Source organism: Mobula hypostoma, chromosome 14 (assembly GCF_963921235.1).
Source record: "Mobula hypostoma chromosome 14, sMobHyp1.1, whole genome shotgun sequence".
Classification (NCBI taxonomy): Eukaryota; Metazoa; Chordata; class Chondrichthyes; order Myliobatiformes; family Myliobatidae; genus Mobula; species Mobula hypostoma.
This window is the reverse complement of record NC_086110.1, coordinates 64,775,620-64,799,029: the sequence shown is the minus strand read 5'-3', so window position 1 is coordinate 64,799,029 and position 23,410 is coordinate 64,775,620.

The window sequence follows — 23,410 nt, the reverse complement described above, 5'->3', positions numbered from 1 at the left end:
ACTATTTTATGTGAAATAGAGATGGTTGGAAGTTCTTTGACATGGAACATTCCTTTTCTGAACCAAATGCAATCTAAAGCATGCCAATCTTTTCCCCCAGCCCTTGCCTGCTCTCTCTCTCTCTCCCACAGAACTGGAAACTATCAGACAATCCTCCCTCACAGAAAGTATTTTTTCCCAATGCCAATACACTAATGTTCCTTGAGGTTGCATTGGTAAACACAGATGTTTTGTTGGATGGGGCAGGTCTAACCAACAGGATGTGGGTAAGGGATTTAAGCACTGAAGTACGGTATGAGGCCAAAGAGGCTTGGCGTTTCCAATTTGATTTAACAGGAGGCCCTGTCAGCGACCTTCAATAAATTAACTCAGGCTGAGGCAGCAATGCTTCGGTGTTGAGAGAGCTTAGCTGTTGTGATAGGCTGACCCCAAATATTGTGTCTTCAATGCCTGAAACTGAATTAAAAGCAGATTTTTCAGAATAGTTAATTGCTTGGAAAATCATTCACTCAAAAGGACTCGGAAAAAGAGTGTTTTTGTTTGCAGAAGTCACTGAAATCCGTTTTGTAGATTGTTCAACAATCTGATGAGAAGGATGGAATTATTTACTCCTTATCCCAGACTTATATCCTCGAGCGTCCACATGTTACTCTATTGAACAATGCACTGAGGTGGATATAACGAATGGCCAATAATCCTCAATGCATTCAATGTCTTCAGATAAGATTTTGGGCACAAGTGCCAGGGCATTTGAAGAATATTTAATGAAAATAGGAAGTTGTTTTAAATTACATTAAATTTAATAGAAATGTTTTAAGTATGAGTATTAAGAATGTCTTTGTCCTTTCCCATTACCCGGCACTGCTACCTTTCTCAACAACTACACCTTCTCCATCCCAGCCCTCTAGCCAGCTCAGTGGTAAATGGTAATTGTTAATGCCTGGCTCACAAATGTGGTGTGTGTCCTCACTGCTTCTCCATCAGAAGCTCCACAATATGGTATGGCTTTATTCGATGAATGTACCTCATTCCCAGTCATTGTGTTACCTGGGAATGGACAGCCCTCTTAAACTTAATTCCAGCTGCAATCCTTGAGATGTTTAACTTGGTCCACAAACTACAGACTCAACTTCAACGACTCAATTTCTTAGCATTATTTTTCTCTTGCACATTGGTTGTTTGTCATTCTTCCTGCATTACAGTTCTTCATAAATCCTGTTGTAGTTGATTATTTTCCTTTAAATGCCTGCAAGAAAATGAATCTCAAGGTGACACAGTGACATATATTTACTTCAATCATAAATTTGCTTTGACATTTGATCTTTGACTTTGGTCAGTGGGAGTTGGCAGGGGACAGAAATTCCTCAATGTACAAACATTCCACTTAAAAATCTTCACTGCAATGTCATTGATTCTTTGGTGTGGCTTCATTACACAAAACTATTTTCTTTTTGCTCTAATGAATGGCACAACAGTCACAGTTCTCTACAAAAGTACTCATGGTGCATTTTGCCCCTCGATAAAGTTCAAGTGCTGGAAATCAGACTCATTGAGTCTGCTCAGCTGTTCAATCATGGACGATCCTTCTTTTTTCCCCTCCTCACCCCCACACCCCGGCTAAACAAATTTCTCCACATCTCTGTTTTAAGCGGACACCCCTCGATCCTGAGTCTGTGTCCTCTTGTTCTAGATTCCCCCACCATGGGAAACATCCTTTCCACCTCTACCATGTATAAGCCATTTAACATTTGGAAGGTTTCAATGAGATCCCACCTCATCCTTCTAAATTCCAAAAGTACAGACCCAGAGCTATAAAATGTTCCTTATAATCAATTTTTCAATGATTTTATGTTCCCTGGTCCCCACCGATTTATTTTCACCATGGATGTCCAGTCCCTATATACTTCCATCCACCACCAGGAATGTCTCAAAGCTCTACGCTTCTTTCTGGATTCCAGACCTAACCAGTTCCCCTCTGCCACCACTCTCCTCCATCTAGTGGAATTAGTCCTTACCCTTCATAATTTCTCCTTTGGCTCCTCCCACTTCCTCCAAACTAAAGGTGTAGCCATGGGCACCTGTATGGGTCCCAGCTATGCCTGCCTTTTTGTTGGCTTTGTGGAACAATCCATGTTCCCAGCCGAAACTGGTATTTGTCCCCAACTTTTCCTTTGGTACATCAACGACTGTATTGGGCTGCTTCCTGCATGCATGCTGAGCTCGTTGATTTTATTAATTTTGCCTCCAACTTTCACCCTGCCCTCAAATTTGCCTGGTCTATTTCCGATATCTCCATCCCCTTTCTGTTTCTATCTCTGGAGACAGCTTATCTACTGATGTTGACTATAAGCCTACTGACTCTCACAGCTACCTGGCCTATTCTTCTTCCCATCCTATCTCTTGCAAAAATGCCATCCCCTTCTCACAATTCCTCCATTTCCACCGCATCTGCTCTCAGGATGAGGCTTTTCATTCCAGGACGAAGGAGATGTCTTCCTTTTTTAAAGAAAGGGGATTCCCTTCCTCCACCATCAACTCTGCTCTCGAACGCATCTCTCCCATTTCACGCACATCTGCTCTCATCCCATCCTCCCACCACCCCACTAGGAATAGGGTTTCCCTTGTCCTCACTTACCACCCCACCAGCCACCGGGTCCAACATATAATTCTCCGTAACTTCCACCACCTCCAACAGGATCCCACCACCAAGCACATCTTTCCCTGCCCCCCTTTCTGCTTTCCGCAGGGATAACTCCCTACACTACTCCCTTTGTCCATTCGTCCTCCTCCATCCCTTTCCACGGATTTCTCTCCCGGCACTTATCTTTGTAAGCAGAACAAGTGCTACACATGCCCTTACACTTCCTTCCTTACCACCATTCATGGCCCCAGACAGTCCTTCCAGGTGAGGCAACACTTCACCTGTGAGTCGGCTGGGGTGATAGACTGCGTCCGGTGCTCCCGGTGCAGCCTTATATATATTGGCGAGACCCGATGCAGGCTGGGAGACATTTTCGCTGAACACCTACGCTCTGTCCGCCAGTGAAAGCAGGATCTCCCAGTGGCCACATATTTTAATTCCACATCCCATTCCCATTCTGATATGTTTATCCACAGCCTCCTCTACTGTAAAGGTGAAGCCACACTCAAGTTGGAGGAACAACACCTTATATTCCATCTGGGTAGCCTCCAACCTGATGGCATGAACATTGACTTCTCCAACTTCCGTTAATGCCCATCCTCCCCTTCTTACTCCATCCCTTATTTATTTATTATTTTTTCCCCCTTTCTTTCTCTCTCTTTTTTCTCCCTCTGTCCTTCTCACTATATCTTCCTCTGATGCTGCCCTCCCCTTTTCTTTCTCCCTAGGCCTCCCGTCCCACGATACTCTCCCTTCTCCAGCCTTGTATCTTCTTGCCCGTCAACTTTCCAGCTCTTAGCTCCATCCCTCCCCCTCCTGTCTTCTCCTATCATTTTGGATCTCCCCTCCCCCTCCCACTTTCAAATCTCTCACTACCTTTTCTTTCAATTAGAGACAAAGGGTCTCAGCCCGAAACATCAACTGTATTTCTTCCTATAAATGCTGCCTGGCCTGCCGTGTTCCACCAGCATTTTGTGCGGAAAATGGAGGGTTCTGAACCTTCTCTGAATCCTCTCCAATGCCAGCACATATTTTCTTAGATAAGGAGCCCAACACTGTTCACAATAAAAGTGAGGCCTCACCAGTGCCTTATAAAGTCTTTCATTACATTCCTGCTCTTTCATTCTAGACCTCTTGAAATGAATAGTAGCATTGCATTTGCCTTCCTCGCCACCAACTCTACCTACACATTAACCTTTAGGGTGTTCTGCACAAGGACTCCCAATTCACTTTGCATCTCAGATTTTTAGATTTTCTCTCCATTTAGAAAATAGTCTGAACATTTATTTGTTCTACCAAAGTGCATGGCCAAGCATTTTCCAACATTGTATTTCATTTGTTACTCTCTTGCCATTCTGATAATCTGTCCAAGTCCTTCTGCAGCCTATTTGTTTCCTTAACATTATTTGTCCCTCCACCAATCTTTGTATCATCTGCATACATAGTAACAAAGCCATCTATCCCATCAACTAAATCATTGATATACAGCATAAAATGAAGCATTCTCAACACCAACTCCTGCGGAACACCACTAGTCACTGGCAGCCAACCAGAAAATGATCCTTTTATTCCCACTCACTGCCTCCTACCAATCAGCCAATGATCTAACTTTCCTGTAATACCATGGGCTCTTAACTTGGTATGCAGCCTCAGGTGGGGCACCTTGTCAAAGGCCTTCTCAAAGTCCAAATATATAACATCCACTACATCCCCTTTATCCATCCTACTTGTAATCTACTCAAAGAATTCCAACAGGTTCATCAGGCAAGATTTTCCCGTAATGAAACCATGCTGACTTTGTCCTATCTTGTCCTGTGTCACCAAGTATTCCATAACTGCATCCTTAACAGTTGACTCCAACATCTTCCCAACCACTGAGACCAGGCTAACTGGTCTATAATTTCCTTTATGCTGCCTTCCTCCTTTCTTAAAGAGTGGAGTGACATTTGCACTTTTCCAGATTTCAATGTTTTTGAGATATCATTACTAATGCCTCCACAATCTCTACCACTACCTTCTTCATAGCTCTAGGCGAAGTTGACCTGGCCCGAGTGGCTTATGTTCCCATAGGTCTTTCAGCTTTTTCTTCCTATGTCATTGGTACCAATATGTACCAAGACATCTGGCTGCTCTCCCTCCCTCTCCAAAGTGCTATGGATGCAACCTGAGACATCCCTGTCCCTGGCATCAGGGAGGCAACATACCATTCTGGCATCTTGTTCATGTCCACAGAACCTCCTGTCTGTTCCCCTGACTATTGGGGAACAGATGATGGAGAACTTCTTCACTCAGAGGATGAGGAGAGTGTGAAACAAGCTGCCAGCAGTCTGGTAGATTTGGGTTTCATTTCAATATTTGACAGAAATTTGTATAGGTACATGGATGGGAGTGGTATGGAGTACTATGGTCCAGAAGTGGGCGATGGGACTAGACAGATTAATAGTTTGGCATGGACCAGATGGGCCGAAGAGCCTTTTTCTGTTCTGTAGTGTTCTGTGACTCTATGATGCCAAAAACAGTAAATGTCTGGAAACACCCAAGAGGTCAAGCTGCACCAGTAGGAAAGGAAGTACTATTTCAGATAGAAGATGGTTTATTAGAACTGAGGATGGCGTGGCAGCACAGTAGTTAGTGTAATGCGTTACAGTGCTAGCGACCGGAGTTCAATTTTTAACGCTGTCAGTAAGGAAGTTGTACGTTCTCTCCGTGGCTGCGTGGGATTCCTTTGGGTGCTCCAGTTTCCTCCTACATTTCAAAGGCAGACGGATCAGAGCTATCAAGTTGTGGGCACGTTACTTTGACACTGGAAGCATGGCGACACTTGCAGGCTGCCCCCAGCACCCCCTCGGACTGTGTTGGCTATTGACACAAATGGCACGTTTAACTTTATGTTACAATATTTCGATGGACGTGGGACAAATAAAGTTTAGTTAATTCTGAAAGGAGAGAGAAGAGGCTCATTATGCTGCAGGCAGGGTGGAGAGGAGAGGATGGGTCTGATAAGAGTAAATCCAGGGTAACCATGGTAATCAGCTGAAAATAAGGTTATCTGGCCCATGGATGATTGGGAACGGTTAGAGTGAGAACATACTGTAGATAGAGAGGAAATCTTAACCCTTGTGAAGTTATAAAAATAATATGTCAAATTGTCCCAGAGTACTCTCCAGACAGTGAATTAGTTATTTTTGTACTGCAGGAAGTGCAGCAGCAAATTTATGCATAGCAAGCCTCTCAAGTTAATGACTGGATTACCACTTTGTTGTGTTGATTGGGGAAACGTTACTGATCAGAACACTGGAGAAAACTTCCCTGCTTTCCTTTGATATGGTTTCACAGCATCTTTCAAATCCATCCAAGACTATTTGAGGCCTCTGTTTAGTGACAATACAGTTAACCATGTGGAACTCCCACAGAACTATGTTGGAGCATGAGTAACCACCTCAGTTGTATGCGTACAATGTGCGGAGAGCATTTTAACTGGCTGCATCACCACCTGCTATGAGAGGGCTACTGCACAGGATCAAAGTATTCTTCAGAGAGTTGTAAAATGAGTCAGCTCCATCATGGGCACTAGCCCCCGTAGTATCCAGGACATCTTCAAGGAGCGGTGCCTCAAAAAGGTGGCATCCATCATTAAGAACCCCCACCTCCCAGGAGTGGTCTTCTTCTCACTACTACCATCAGGAAGGAGGAAGGAGGTATAGAGGCCTGAAATCACATACTCAGTGATTCAGGAACAGCTTGTTTCCCCCCGCCATCCGTTTTCTGACTGCATCTCACTACTTTTTTGAACAAAATGAACAAAACGGATCAGGCATATCAACCCTCAAATCCCTCTTCCCACATACAAAAAACGAGAAGATTGGGCAAGAAAAACATAGAACATAAAAACTATAAGACTGAAAAAAAGAGCCTATAGTCCAAAGCCCAAATCCAAAATGCAGAAAAAACCTGTACAACACTCTCCACGGCAGCGGGATTCACCTCTCCGGTACAACCGGTGCTCACTCTCTGCACTCGCTTCAAAGATTCAATCTTCCCCATTGCTTTAATCGGCAAACAACGGGAACTTTAATCTGTGAAATGGAATCAAACATCCGCTTGCTCCCCATTCTGCAGCCTGCCTGCCTCGAGGTTCGTACACGTTGCCTCTCCTTCTTGGAATCCTCCCAGAGACTGCAGAGCACAGGAGCAATGACCTCCCAGCTTCTGCACTCACCTTGATGTTTCAATCACACTCGTCACTTTAATTGGCGAAATGGGGTCAAACATCAGCTCACACGCCACCCTGCAACCTTCTCGCCACAAGGTTCGCTCACGCAACCTCTGCCTCCCAGAGTCCTCTCGGAGACAGCAGAGCGCCGAAACATCCAAGCAATCTCCAAACAGCAAAACGTAGGCTCTGACAGTTCCAGAATCACATTCAAGACGAGAAACAAATGTAAAAAGAGATAAAAGAAGTGAAAAAATTGGTTTCATGATCTATCTAAAAGATGTTGACCAAAGAAGCATTGTATGTAGCTACCATCTTGACCAGAATAATATACATGTTCACAGTTTCTTTTCTCTATTATTATGTATTGCTTTGTACTGCTGCCACAAAATTAACAAATTTCACAACATATGCCAGTGATATTAAACCTGATTCTGATTCTGCTTCGGGACTCTTCTTCACAGATGCCTACACTTTATCTTACTTACAATAGATCCATGTCACCAGAGTGGCCCTGTAGGGTCACTGTGACTTAACTGGAACATGTTATTGAATGCACAGGGCATGTACATACTTGACTATATGTCCTCTATAAAGAGGATGGAGTCACAATTGCAGCTCTGACTTCAAGGACATCTCCTGTAGTTTGCAAAACTCAGCAGTTTAAATGTAAATGACTTAGACAAGGAACAGCAGGGCAGGGGTCTTTGGAACATGAACTCATCCTGATGTGGTATACAGATGTTGCTGTTTGTTCTTGCAATGTGGCTTTGAATTCACACAGCACCTGACAGCCTGCTTATAACCTACTAGTTTGATGCTTAATCCTTCTGTAGCCTTGCAATGGAGTTACATTGTACTTCCTTCTGTGCATTGTGTGACTACATTGTGCAGTATTGATCAGATCAGCTCTTGCATCCTTCTCATCAATGCCATTTCAACACCTTCTCTTAACCACCATTAATACTCTATTCTTCTACTGACACCATGAGACACAGCACAAAGGAACTACAGTAACACACACAAAATGCTGAAGGAAATCAGCAGATCAAGCAGCATCTACGGGGAGGAATAAAGAGCCAATGTTTTGAGCAGAGACCCCTCATCAGGACTGGAAAGGAAGGGAGAAGAAGCTTAAATAAGAAGGCAGGAGGGAAGAGAAAGAGTACAAGCTGGCAGGCGATATGTGAAATTATGTGAGGTAGAAGATGGAGGGGTGGTGTTGAATGAAATCCCTCAATCCCCAAATCTAGGTTAGCTCTAACAGATGTAGCAGAGGCTACACTGGAAGCAACGGATACAGTAGATGACCTGAAAGACTTACTAGTGAAGTGTTGCCTCACCTGCAAGGACTGTTCGGAACTCTAAATGGCGGTGAGGGAGGAGGTGAATGGGCAGGTGTAGCACTTCTTCAGCTTGCCCAGGCAAGTTTCTCTGTATTTCCAGCATCTGGAGAATCTCCTGCATTACAGAAGAACTACAACTGTGTAGTTTCCTCTCAGTGTCCGGACCACGTTCTTAAACCATTTCTGCTCTCCATAAACTCAAGGCCTTGTAGAAATCTGCAACGTGCAGTTCACTGATTAACACTGTTTCTACTACTTAAACCAGCTCCCTGTCCAATAGCATTATAATTTTAAATTTATAGTCAGAGTATCATAAAGTCAAATGGCAGAGAAACAGGCCCTTCGGCCCATCGTATTTATGCTGATCGTCAATTTTCCATCTACACTAATCTCATCACCTGGCACTCGGGTCCTTAGTCTTTAAAGTTTTAGCAATTCCAGTGCTCATCTATTGAATATTCTTAAATATCCTTTTATGAAATGTTGAGAGACTTTGGGTCCACCACCCATTCAGGCAGTGTGACGGGATTCCAGTCACCATCTGTGCGAAAATATTGTTCCTCAGATCCCTTCCAAAACTCCCACCCCTGACTCTAACACTACATTCAGTGGCCAGTGTTTTAGGTACAGGAGGGGAGCCGATGTGGTACTCCACTGCCGTAGCCCATCCACTTCAAGGTTTGACGTGTTGTGCGTTCAAGATGGTCTTCCGCACACCACTGTTGTAATGCGTGGTTATTTGAGCTACTGTCACCCTCCTGTCAGCTTGAACCAGTCGAGCTATTCTCTGGTACAACCTCCATCAGGTTTCCTGGTGGTTTAGTGGTTAGGATTCCGAGCTCTCATTGCTGACGCTCGGGTTTGATTCATGGTTGGGGAAGATTCTTTAAGGGTGTTTCGGTAGCGTAGCAGATAGAGCAATGCTATTACAGAGCCAGTGACCTGGGTTCAATTCCCGCTGCTGTCTGTCATGAGTTTGCACCTTCTCCCTGTGACCGTGTGTTTTCTCTGGGTGCTCCCGTTCATTCCAAAGAAGTACAGGTTAATAGGTTAACTGGTCACATGCACAGAAAGGTTTCAGCAGATGCTGGAAATCCAGAGTAACGCACCACAAAATACTGGAGGAACTCAGCAGCTCAGGCAGCATCTGTGGAGAGAAATAAAGAGCTGACATTTTGGGCCAAGACCCTTCATCAATACCTGAAATGTCAGTTCTTGATTCCTACCGACAATGCTGCCTGTCTGCTAAGTTGCTCCAGCATTTTGTGTGTTAATTCATCCCACAGGTTGGGCCGGAAGGGCCTGTTAAAATGCTGTATCATCAAAACAAATCTTAAAAAATAAATACATTAAATAAAACATAAGGAGGTGCGGGGCAATTTTGCGTTGTTCCACTAGGTGGAGGTGTTTCCCTCTCAGCTGCTGACAATGGCTGCGATGGATTGATGTCAATGGAGAATACCCTGATGAGGGTCAAATCACTGATTTGGCCATAGCTTGCTATTGAGTTCCGTGTGCTTGTCCCTGCTCAAGAAGCATTTATCTTGTGATGTACATGCCGGGTGCAGTCAGCATTGTGCACACATAAGACTCTTCACCTGGGTAATAAGAGCACAGTGCTGTCACTGCTACTTTAGATCATCCAGTTCCTTCTCTGCCACCGTGCTACAGACTTAGTGCATGGCAAATGAACTACAAGGCTCCTCATCACAATCTGAGCTGAATTGTTCAGCAGTGAATAATCAATAGCTGAAAATAATAACTTCCATGATGATTCAAGATTGCTTATTGTTGTTCTTCGGTACATGAGTGTTTAAATTTAAATCCTTGTCAGAACTATTTGAAGACATGATTTTAAGCTCTATAATAGTAGTGGGAAATTTATATTCAAATAATTAAAAAATGGTAATTCTGAAGCTATTGGATGTAGGTACAAGAGTCCGCTGGATTCTACAGCTATTTGAGTTATTGTCACCTTCCTGTCAGCTTGAACCAGGCCATTCTCTGGTATAATGTCCCTCAGGTTCCCTGGTGGTCTAGTGTTACGATTTGGACCGTTCACTGCTGTGGTCCGGGTTTGATTCCTGGTCAGGGGAAGATTCTTTAGGGGTGGCATGGTAACATAGTGGATAGTGCAAAGCTATAACAGTGCCAGTGATCCAGGTTCAATTCCCATTGCTGTCTGTAAGGAGTTTGAACATTCACCCCATGACCGAGGGGGTTTCCTCTGGGTGTTCCGGTTCCCTGCCATATTCCAAAGAAGTTACAGCTGAGTAGGTTAATTGGTCACATGCACACAAGAGATTCTGCAGATGCTGGACATCCAGAATAATGTGCACAAAATGCTGGAGGAACTCAGCAGGTCAGGGAGCATCTTGTGGAGGGACAACACTCTTCATCTCAAGATCAAAATTCAAGATTACTTATTGTCATTCTTTAGTAAATGAGTGTGAAGAAGAACAAAATGTTTGTTGCTCCAGACTTGTTACAGCATTAAAAACACAATAAGTATAAAGAACACAATTCACACAACCTTCTACCAAATCCTCACATGCAACTCATCTTTAAACGGTGAAACCCATTCCTGGTCTGACAAAGTACAAAATGCACTTCTTCCTTTAAACTTGAACTTCCCAGTGTATAACGTGTAAAGAGAACAGGGATCCAGAAGCGTGGTTAAGTTTGTAATTGAATCTTGACAGGGTGTTTATGTGCTGACTTTGTAAACAGCTCAGGCTTCAGACTCCCGCTATACAACTTCTTTCGGGACCTCTGAGTGAATTATAGTCTATTAACTCACTGTCGGCTGTTCCATATCCTATATCCATCAGCATACAGGGATGTTATTTTATAACTTTGAAAGTATTACAGGTATATAAATGCAAGTCATAAACACGAGAAAATCTGTAGATGCCAGAAGTCCAAAGCAACACATACAAAATGCTGGAGAAACTCAGCAGCTCAGGCTGAAATGAATAAACAATTGGCATTTCAAGCTGAGACCCTACTTCAGGACTCAAATGCAATTATGAATGCAAGTATTATTTAACCAGGTATTCTTGCACAGATTTCACACAAAATATCACCTTTGAAACAGCCAGTATTTGGAATTTAAATCAGGTTGGTCCTGATGTCACCAGCTGGAAATGTATATCATTGTATTCAGGAAAGAAAAATCAACAAATCATTTCAAGACAATAGTTCTTCTTTATTGTGTGTGCCAGTTCATTTTTCATTTCCAGAACTGTTGTCAATTGTCTAAGCCATTTTCTACCTCAAGAAATTTTGCTGATATATTATAGCAAATGCATATAGCTTTTGCATGAAAATACTTTTAACAAATTTATTGTTTCTGTTTCATCTGACTGTTGGAACTTTCCACCACTGATCATGGGAGACAAAAATTTAAGTCTCTTAGTGAGAGATATTAGGAAGACTTATTTTACATAGCGAGTAGTCATATCTTGAATTCATTGCAGACTAGGGTGGAGGAAGAAGAGATGATCAATAATTTCCAAATAAAAGGGAAATAGGTCAACTTCTAACCTTATTTTAACATAATTCTTTATTCTTTATAATTGTTGAATATTGTTTTTTGTTGCATGTTGCACTTTGACCTTAGCGGTGACGAGGTGGCGATATGTCTCTACCAAAGGAGATGTAAAGTGTTCTTTCTCTCCACAAGCCTGCAGGTCACCCTTGGGCAAGATGTAGCACCTGCTTAGACCTCCAATCAGGATGTTGAAAAGCCATGGGAGATGATGATGGATGGTCGTACGAGCAGCTGGTGCATATCACAAGACCTGGTTATGTGACCCCTGATGTCAGGCAGACAATCACTGAAGAGTCAAAAGAGCACGGCCTGAAATATCAACTGTTTACTCTGTTCCATAGATGCTGCCTGGCCTGCTGAGTTCCTCCAGCATTTTGTGTGTGTTGCTCTGAATAGTATTGATAATGACTGGGGTCACCTATTGTAAGGACACTGCTCAGAAGAAGGCAATGGAAAACCACTACTGTAGAAAAATTTGCCAAGAACAATCACGGTCGTGGAAAAACCATGATTGCCTATATTATACAACACAGCATATAATGAACAAATGATTCCTGACCATTACACCAGAGCAAATTCCTAATATATGTAAATGTGTTAGGTGAATAAAGTTGTTCCTTGATATTTGAAAAGGGACTTTGATTGTTCCACCATAAACTGATAGGGTGAATGGTCAACCTGTCATGCCATAATGACTGTATGACTCAAGACGTGGGAAACTTACTAAATAAAATAAACAAATTATCTGTTAATGGCTAATTTGAAATAAATAGCAAATCCATCATTTATGTTTGTCAAGTGTCAACAAGGTCAAATGCCAATAAAACTGCACCATGTTATTAACTATTTACAGAGGTATAAATAGAATGAGATTTCAGTTTCAACTGATAATTGGTAATCGGTTTATTGTTGTCACATGTACCTAGGTAAAGTGAAAAAAAATTGTTTGCATGGTGTCCAGACAAATTAGTCTACACTTAAGTACGAGGGCTGATTGATAAGTTTGTGGGCTAAGGTAGGAAGAGTCAATTTTTGAAAACCTAGCACATTTATTTTTCAATATAGTCCCCTCCTACATTTACACACTTAGTCCAGCGGTCATGGAGCATACGGATCTTGGACCTCCAGAAAGTGTCCACAGCAGGGGTGATTGATAAGTTTGTGGCCTAAGGTAGAAGGCGATGAGTTACACAGCTTTCTTTACATACACTTGCAGTTCAACTCTTTGAGTGATTATGCAGAAAGTTTGAAGTTAATAGCTCATCAGTTAATAACACATCAGGGTGATCAATAAGTTTGTGGCCTAAGATAGAAGGAGATGAGTTATTAACTTCAAACTTTCTTCATAGTCATACAAAGAGTTGAACTGCAAGTGTATGCAAAGAGAGCTGTATAACTCATCTCCTTCTACCGTAGGCCATGAACTTATCAATCACGCCTGATGCTGACACTTTCCGGAGGTCCAAGATCCGTATGCTCCACGACCGCTGGACTAAGTGTGCAAATGTAGGAGGGGACTATGTTGAAAAATAGATATGCTAGGTTTTCTAAAATTGACTCCCTCTACCTTAGGTCACGAACCTATCAATCAGCCCTCGTATTTTGACCTCCAAGAGGGACTCAACCTTATCAGGATGCCAAAATCCTTCTTTACAACCCTGTCTGCCTGTGATGCCACTTTCAGGGAATTATGCATCTGAATTCCCAGATCTCTTTGTTCCTCCGCACTCCTCAGTGCCCTACCATTTACTGTGTGTGTCCTACCTTTCAGAAGACCATTCAGAAATCTCATGATGGAGGGTAAGAAGTTGTTTCCAAAACACTGAGTGTGTGGCATTAAGCTCACACTTACTCCCTGATGAAAGTAATGAGAAAAGAGCACTGTCCTGGCTGAGGAGGGTCCCTAACGAGGGATGTTGCTTTCTTGGGGCATCACCTGTTGAAGATGTCCTCCATGGTCAGGACATCTGTGCCCATGATGGAATGGGCTGAGTCTGCAACCCTCGCTTCTTTTTCTGATCCTGTGCATTGATTGAAGGCTCCATAGCAGGCAGTAATGCAACCAGTCAGAATGCAACTGTAGAGATTTGCAACTCTCCTCAAACTCCCATTGCAGTTTAGATGTGAGGTTGACAATAAATGGTGGCATTGCCAATGATAAGCGGATCTCAAAAATTGATGAATGAATAACAAAATACACCAATGTGGTCACAATCATGTCCAGCTTCGCATGTCACCCTTAGGGAAAATTTAAAAGTTTCAGTGACAGTGCAAAGGACATTATGAGGGAATTAGTGGGGTGATTAGACTGGAGAAGTTAGAGTTGCTCGTTTTGAAAAAAGAAGAGGATGCACTCTCATCTGATAAGAATTATTTAAAATTCCAAAGCATATGGACAGAGTAAAGTGAATAAAATTATTCCAGTTGTCAGAAGCATCAAAAGTGAAGCATCAAAAGTGAAGAATGTAGCTGACAAAGATCCAAAATTTACATGAGTAGTGAAAGAGTTTTATTTCTTATGTCAAGTTATGGCAGATTTAAACGATAACACCACAAGACCATAAGACATAGAAACAGAATTAGACCATTTGAATCATCTAGTATGCTCCACTGTTCTGTCTTGGCTGATTTATTATCTCTCGGAACCCCACTCTCTTGCCTTTTCCCCATAAAATTTGATGCCCTTACTCATCAAGAACCTGATCAGCTGGAGCATTCAAAATGGAGCAGGTAAATATCTGCAGCAGGGCTATGAGCCGATGATAAAGGAGTGGAATTAGCTGGAATTTTTCTTACATAGAGCCAGTACAGATTCAATGGGCAGAATATCCTCGTACTAGATAGTGTCCATTCTCTGATGTTGAGAACAGTGCTAATTTGTTGAGAAATCTCTTGAGCAGGGAATTGTGTCTGAAGTTTGTCTATGAACCACATTTTGTGGATATGATCATATTTTAATCCTTTCATCTTCAAAAGAGCAGTCATCAAAGGAGCATTATAGAGCACAAGACACTTGAGATGCTAGATTTTGGAGCAACAACAAAACGTACGAAATACACACAAAGTGCTGGAGAAACTCCACAGGTCAGGCAGCATCTGGGGAGGAAAATGGACAGTGACATTTTGAGTTAAGACTCTCAATCACTCCAGACTTTGTATGGATCAGTTAGGATTTCATCCTGAAACATTAATAATTAATTTCCCTCTCATAGATTTAAGAGTCAAGATTCAAATTTAGATTTACAAGGATGTTGCCTGGATTAGAGAGAATAGGTTGAGTGAAATTGGCCTTTCCTCCTTGGAGCAACGGAAGATGTATAAGATGACGAGAGGCATTGATTGTGTGGTGGGGGTGGATACAATAGGGTCTTTTAAGAAACTCTTAGATAAGTACATAGTGCTCAGAAAAATAGAGGGCTATGTAGTAGGGTATTTCTAGGCAGTTTCTAGAGTAGGTTACATAGTCGGCACAACATTGTGGGCCGAAGGGCCTGTAATGTGCTGTAGATTTCTATGTTCTATATTCAAATATGCAGAAAATACAGTGAAATGCATCATTTGTGTTAACATCTAACACATCAAAGGTTGTGCTGATGTCAGCCTACAAGTGTCACCATACATTCTGGCACCAACGTAACATGGCCACCGTGTTTAGTGTGACCCGCTGAGCTCCTCCAGCAGATTGTTGATCTAGATGTATCTCCCTCTACCACCACCCCAGTAGTGTGTTCCACACATATATCTCTCTATGTGTAAAAAAAAACTACCTCTGACATCCACCCACCCCTCCCACCGCCAATACTTTCCTCCAATCGCCTTAAAGTCGGCTTATATTAGCCATTTCCACCCTGGTAAGATGATCTGGCTGTCAACTCTACCTATGCCACTTATGTTGCGCACCTTTATCAAGTCATTTCTCATTCTCTTTCGCTCCAAAAGGAAAAGCCTTAGCTCAATCAATCCATAAGACATGCTCTCTAATCCAGGCAGCATCCCGGTAAATCTCCTCTGCAGCTTCTCTAAAGTTTCCAATTTCGAGCCATCTTTGATGAAGCTATCAGGAAGTAGAAAAAACTTCTTTACCCAATGGATCCTAACACAACTCCTCTCTTCTGTACCTACCATAATTACTAGAGTCTGATTATTTCTCCAGCATCTTGTGCATTATTTCAAGCAGCTGGCTTGTTGCTGCATAAGTTAGCATCTGCTGTCTCCTGTGCCTACAACTATATTGTGTTGGGGCAAGGGAAAGGAACTCCTCTCGACAGGAGTGAAGCTGGTTGCAACTATTCCATAGTAATACAGGTTACCTATGATGGAAAACACCTAAACTCCATTAACAAGTGTAACCCTAACTTAGAGAAAAAACACCAGCATTTAAACAACAAAATGCTATACTAATTGCTGTGATGTACTTAATTACCAGCCTGACATTAAATCTGGCTGCTTTATTGGTTTAGTTGCTAATTGGAAACCATTAGGAAGGATGCTTTTTTTTGAGTTGTGTTTCCAACCATGGCCTTGTGGAGTTGAAACCATTAACAGTTTTGTGTCCAGGTTAATTTCTCTACACTTTGTAACTGATCAGTCTGACAGCATGAGAGCCAATCAATATCTAATCAGATAATCTTGACACCAGTTAATGGGGATGGAGCTAGCAGCGACGTTCATTTAATGGGGACACTTTACCAGACATCAATTGATCGTTCAACATGCACTAGTCTTACTAATGAGAGTATCTAATAATGGGGACTACTTTATTTCAGATGGAGGGAACATTATAATTTTTATTGGCTCTTGACTGGGCATATTGGGCCAAGTTCAACTATACACAGTCCTGGGTGCCAAGCCGTACAGGTTAGAGTTGAGCCCATTACCAGCACCCTCCACCGCATCATTGCAAGACATCCAAGTCAAACAAGCAGTGGTGAGAAGGGGGGGGGAGGTGGTTTCGAGCCAGGTGAGTCACTGCAGTGGAACAAAATTCACATTGTGTGACGGGCAAAGAAGGCGGGCACCCACTGAGAACAAACGAGCAAATATGATTGGATCCAAAACAACTGCGTGCACGGGTTTCGCGGGAGTCGAAAGTTGGTACGTCAGGCTGTCTCTCCACTGACTGATGTCACAATGATCCACTGAAAAACCAGTAGTGTAGTTTTAGTAATTTAATTCAGAATCAGAATCAGGTTTAATATCACTGGCATATGTTGTGAAATTTGTTGTTGTTGTGCAGCAGTACATTGTATACATAATAATAGAAACCGTAAATCACAGTAAATAATTTATAAGTATATATGAAGTTAAATTAAATAAGCAGTGCAAAAAAAAGAAATATAAAGCAGAATATAAATCAGTGCAGCACAGTACAGACCCTTCAGCCTTCAATGTTGTTCTGACCTTTTAACCCACTCTAACATCAATCTAACCCTTCCCTCCACCATAGCCCTCCATTCTTCTTTTCATCCATCTGCCTATACAAGAGTCTCGTAAGAGTCTTTATCTACCATCACCCCTGGCAACGTGTCCTACATATATATCACACTTTGGGTAAAAAGCATCTATACTTTCCTCCAAATACCTTAAAATCCCTCTGTATTAGCCATTTCTGCCCTGGGAAAATATCTCTGGCTGTCCACTCTATATTTGCCTCTTATCGTATTATACACCTCTATCAATTCACCTCTCATCCTCTTTCTCTCCAAGGAGAAAAGCCTTAGCTCACTCAATCTATCCTCATAAGACATACTCCCTAATCCAGGCTGAATCTGGTTAATCTCTGCAGTAGCCTCTCCAAAGCTTTCAAGTTTAATCCAATTTTGAGGCACGTATCACGAGGTAGAAGAAAAAGAAGCTCCCTCACCCACTGGATCCTACCACAACTACTCCTATTCTGTACCCACCATAAGTATTAGAGACTGATATTCAATCCACTGACCTTTGAATTGCAACCTTGTGCAGTTCCTACGACGGAAGCATCTGTTCTAATGGAAATCCATTCTGGATACCAACATGCCTGAAGGCTGAAATAACGCAACACTTGTCTTAATGCTTTTTCAGCATCTGATGAAGTCTCATGCCACAACTTGTCTGTGGATATTTAGGCTAATTAAAGAAAGATTTCTATATTTCAATATAAAAACCATGGTACCCCATGACAGTGTAGTGGTTACTATGACGATATTATAGGTCAGAGTGTTGGAGTTTAGGGTTCGATTTGACACCCTCTGTAGCCAAGTTTGGACATTACTTCCTGTGTACACATGGGTTTTCTCCGGGTGCTCCAGTTTCCTCCCACAGTCCAAAGACGTACTGGTTAGTAGATGAATTGGTCATTGTAAATTGTCCCGTGATTAGACTAGGATTAAATCAGTGGGTTGCTGGGCAGTGCGGCTTGAAGGCACAGAAGGGCCTATTCCATGCAGTATTTCTAAATAAAAATAAAAATAAACAGAAAATACTGTAAAGGCTCTGTAGGTCAGTCAGAATCAGTGGAAGGCGGGACAGGTAATGTTTCAGAGCTGAGACCTTTATTAAAATTGTGAAAGGGAGAAAACAAACTAGTTTTTAGTTGCAGAGAATGTGAGAAAGGGATAGAAAAAATGGAACGTTTATTGCGCAGGAACAGCTCCTATGGTCCACATGTTGAACTAATTAAACAAACAAACCAGTTACACTCATTGCTTCTGCCTGCTCCTTTCTCATTTCTTCATCCATATTTCTCCAATCTCTGCATATTTATCTGCCTGCTGAAAAGCCTTTTATGCGTCTTTATTGTATCGGCTATCACCATCTCCTTTGTGTTTTCTGCCTCTTGCCTTTTAAACACATGTTAGAGTCCAGTGTAAGTGCCAGCAATCCGGTTTCATTTCCCACCGCTGTCTGTAAGGAGTTTGTACATTCTCCCTGTGACTGCGTGGTTTTCCTTTGGGTGCACTGGTTTCCTCCCACATTCCGAAGACATATTTTGTTTTTTGTTGTTTTTATTCAGATAGTCATAGTCATACTTTATTGACCCCGGGGGAAATTGGTTTTCGTTACAGTGGCACCATAAATAATAAATAGTAATAAAACCATAAATAGTTAAATAGTAATATGTAAATTATGCCAGGAAATAAGTCTAGGACCAGCCTATTGGCTCAGGATGTCTGACCCTCCAAGGGAGGAGTTGTACAGTTTGATGGCTGCAGGCAGGAATGACTTCCTATGATGTTCTGTGTTGCATCTCGGTGGAATGAGTCTCTGGCTGAATGTACTCCTGTGCCCAGCCAGTACATTATGTAGTGGATGGGAGACATTGTCCAAGATGGCATGCAACTTGGACAGCATCCTCTTTTCAGACACCACCATCAGAGAGTCCAGTTCCATCCCCACAACATCACTGGCCTTACGAATGAATTTGTTGATTCTGTTGGTGTCTGCAACCCTCAGCCTGCTGCCCCAGCACACAACAGCAAACATGATAGCACTGGCCACCACAGACTCGTAGAACATCCTCAGCATTGTCCAGCAGATGTTAAAGGACCTCAGTCTCCTCAGGAAATAGAGACAGCTCTGACCCTTCTTGTAGACAGCCTCAGCGTTCTTTGACCAGTCCAATTTATTGTCAATTCGTATCCCCAGGTATTTGTAATCCTCCACCATGCCCACACTGACACTCTGGATGGAAACAGAGGTCACCGGTACCTTAGCTCCCCTCAGGTCTACCACCAGCTCCTTAGACTTTTTCACATTAAGCTGCAGATAATTCTGCTCACACCATGTGACAAAGTTTCCTACTGTAGCATTGTACTCAGCCTCATCTCCCTTGCTGATAACAGAGCGCGAAGCAGGCCTTTCCAACCCTTCAAGTAGCACCAGCCAGCAACATTTGATTTCGCTCTAACCTAATCAAGGGACCTGGGTCGCTGGTGCTATAATTCGTTGTTCTAACCACTATGCCCCCTGCCCCCCATAAAGGAATGAATGCTGTGCCAGAAGTTTGGTGACACTTGCAGGTTGCTCTCCCCCAACCCCCACGACCAGCACATCCTCGGCTTGTGTTTGTCGTTAATGCAAATAATGCATTTCACTGCTTGTTTGGATGTTTTGATGTACATGTGACAAATAAAGCTAAACTTTATCTTGAATCAGACATTTGACCCTGGGTAAAGAATATCAGCTCTCTCTTCTATCTATGCCTCTCACAATTATATAAACTTCTATCAGGTCTCCCTCAGCCTCTGCTGTTCCTGAGATAACAATTCTAGTTATCCAAGTTCTCCTTATAGCACCTGCTCTCTAATCCAGGCAGCATACTGGTAAACCTCTGCTGCACCCTCTCCACATCTTCCATGTCTTTCCTATAATGAGGAGACCATAAATGATCACAATACACCAGAAAGTACTCAGCAGGTCAGGCAGCATCCATGGAAAAGAGTAAACAGTTAACGTTTCGAGCTGAGATACTTCATCAGGACGCTGACTCTTTACTCTTTTCCATAGATCCTGCCTGATCTACTGAATTTCTCCACCATTTTGTATGTGTTGCTTTCCAGCATCTGCCGATTTTCTCTTGTTTGCAATTAACCAGATACAGCTTTACCGGAGTTTTATAAAATTGCAAAGTAACTTTCTGACTGATGGGTATGACAAAGAAAACACCTCTGATTGGGTGAGACCAAGTTAAAGCATTGATTATGCATTGGTGTCAATGTATGTGTTGCAAATAGTAAGGTTGTGGGATGTGTTTAGCTGCACGGTCTGATCTGCTGATTGTTTAAAGCATGTTTCAATTTTATTTTGTATTTATCTTATCTGCAGTCATTCTTTTATTTCATTTTGTGTATTTTCATTTCTTTTGTTTATTCGCTCCATAGTTTCACAGTTACAGCTTGTTGGTGGTGGCTTTGATCCCTGTGGTTTGATCAGTTACTTTAACCTTGTTGTCAGATTGAAGACTATTTGGATGATAGTTTCCTTCTGAACATTCAATGCACGTTCAAAGCCATCATGCAGCACACCCTTCAACAACAACAGCAATACTTTCGATTAGCTGAGATTCTGCAGGGATGGCTATGTAAAGAAGCTTTCAAGAACTGAGTTGGGGTTATAGTTTCAAAATATGGTGTTGGTCACTAAAGTTCAAAGTATATTCATAGAAACATAGAAACATAGAAAATAGGTGCAGGAGTAGGCCGTTCGGCCCTTCGAGCCTGCACCGCCATTTAGTATGATCATGGCTGATCATCCAACTCAGAACCCTGTACCAGCCTTCCCCCCATACCCCCTGATCCCTTTAGCCACAAGGGCCATATCTAACTCCCTCTTAAATATAGCCAATGAACTGGCCTCAACTGTTTCCTGTGGTAGAGAATTCCACAGATTCACCACTCTCTGTGTGAAGAGGTTTTTCCTAATCTTGGTCCTAAAAGGCTTCCCCTTTATCCTCAAACTGTGACCCCTCGTTCTGGACTTCCCCAACATCAGGAACAATCTTCCTGCATCTAGCCTGTCCAATCCCTTTAGGATTTTATACGTTTCAATAAGATCCCCCCCTCAATCTTCTAAATTCCAACGAGTATAAGCCCAGTCGATCCAGTCTTTCATCATATGAAAGTCCTGCCATCCCAGGAATCAATCTGGTGAACCTTCTTTGTACTCCCTCTATGGCAAGGATGTCTTTCCTCAGATTAGGGGACCAAAACTGCACACAATACTCCAGGTGTGGTCTCACCAAGGCCTTGTACAACTGCAGTAGTACCTCCCTGCTCCTGTACTCGAATCCTCTTGCTATGAATGCCAGCATACCATTTGCCTTTTTCACCGCCTGCTGTACCTGCATGCCCACTTTCAATGTCTGGTGTATAATGATACCCAGGTCTCGTTGCACCTCCCCTTTCCCTAATCAGCCACCATTCAGATAATAATCTGTTTTCCTGTTTTTGCCACCAAAGTGGATAACTTCACATTTATCCACATTAAATTGCATCTGCCATGAATTTACCCACTCACCCAACCTATCCAAGTCACCCTGCATCCTCTTAGCATCCTTCTCACAGCAAACACTGCCGCCCAGCTTCGTGTCATCTGCAAACTTGGAGATGCTGCATTTAATTCCTTGTCTAAGTCATTAATATATATTGTAAACAACTGGGGTCCCAGCATTGAGCCTTGCCGTACCCCACTAGTCACCGCCTGCCATTCTGAAAAGGTCCCATTTATTCCCACTCTTTGCTTCCTGTCTGCCAACCAATTCTCTATCCACATCAATACCTTACCCCCAATACCATGTGCTTTAAGTTTACACATTAATCTCCTGTGTGGGACCTTGTCAAAAGCCTTTTGAAAATCCAAATATACCACATCCACTGGTTCTCCCCTATCCACTCTACTAGTTACATCCTCAAAAAATTCTATGAGATTTGTCAGACATGATTCATGATCAAATTGTATATACTATATACAGTCTTGAGATTCGTCTCCTCACAAGCAGCCACAGAACAAGGAAAACCAATAGAACCCATTAAAAAAAGAACATCTAGCAACACAATAAGCAGAAAAAAGTCTAATTGTGCGAACAGTAAAAGTAAGCAAGTAACACTCAGAAATGAAGTGTATGAAAGCGAGTCCACAGCCATGATGCCAGTCATTGCTGCAGCCAATTCAGGAGCCCGCTAGTTGCAGGCCACAACCTCCGTTCAGCGCAGAGACAAGTAAACCTCGTGGAGCAGCGAGCTGAACAGGCCCCGACACCTTGACCTTTTCAATCTGGCCCAGCTTTTAAATCGATCAAACCTTGGGTCATTCTTTACTCACGGACCTCGACCCTGCAGCTTTGTTGATTAGATGTATCAAAGGGTGAAGAATCTAACCTGGTGAACCATAGAGGTTCAGTCAGTGGTTGCATTAAAAAAAGTGTCTATTGAATTATGGTATTAGAGAAATCAATAAATATGGAAATAGAGCATAGAAATGTGTTAAAGCAATAGATCTTTTTTAATAGCAGAGAAGGTTTAATGGGACAAAATTCTTCTCCAATTCTTTATACACAAAATGCTGGAGGAACTCAACATTTGTTTGTGTTACTCCAGCATAGTGTGTTTGTTACTCTGGATTGCATCTGGAGAATCTCTTGTGCTCTTGTTTCTTATCTTCTTGTGGATAGAGAGAAGGTTCAAGTTGCAAAAAAAGCAAGAGCGTCATATTAAAAGAAATTCTTCCCTTGCTGATCTCCCTGCACCCACCTTCTGCAGACCACCAAATCTTTGGAGCACACCAGCTCAATATGCCACTGGTAGTGGAACCCCTAAACCTATCATCACTGTTTTAGGTGCTCCTTATCTCTGAAAAGATTACAATTGATTAACTATCAGCTGGTTGAAATTTACAGATAGCCTTTCTCAGAAGAGTGGTTTGCCATTGTGTGTGCCAAAGACTTTATACTGATTTTCCTCCACTATTTTAATAACACTGTATATTAAGATTGCCAAATTCCTCATTTCAATTTTAATGGCTTCCTGCAGAGAGCATCTCCAGCCGACAGCTGCTCCGTGTGTGTTTGTCCTTGCTGCTGACACAGCAAAGCTCTCTGCTTCCCTCAATATTGCTAGCCCTGCAATACAGCCGAGTTGTAACGCCAGCCTGAAAGTGTTGTCACAACTTCGTGTCCACGTGGG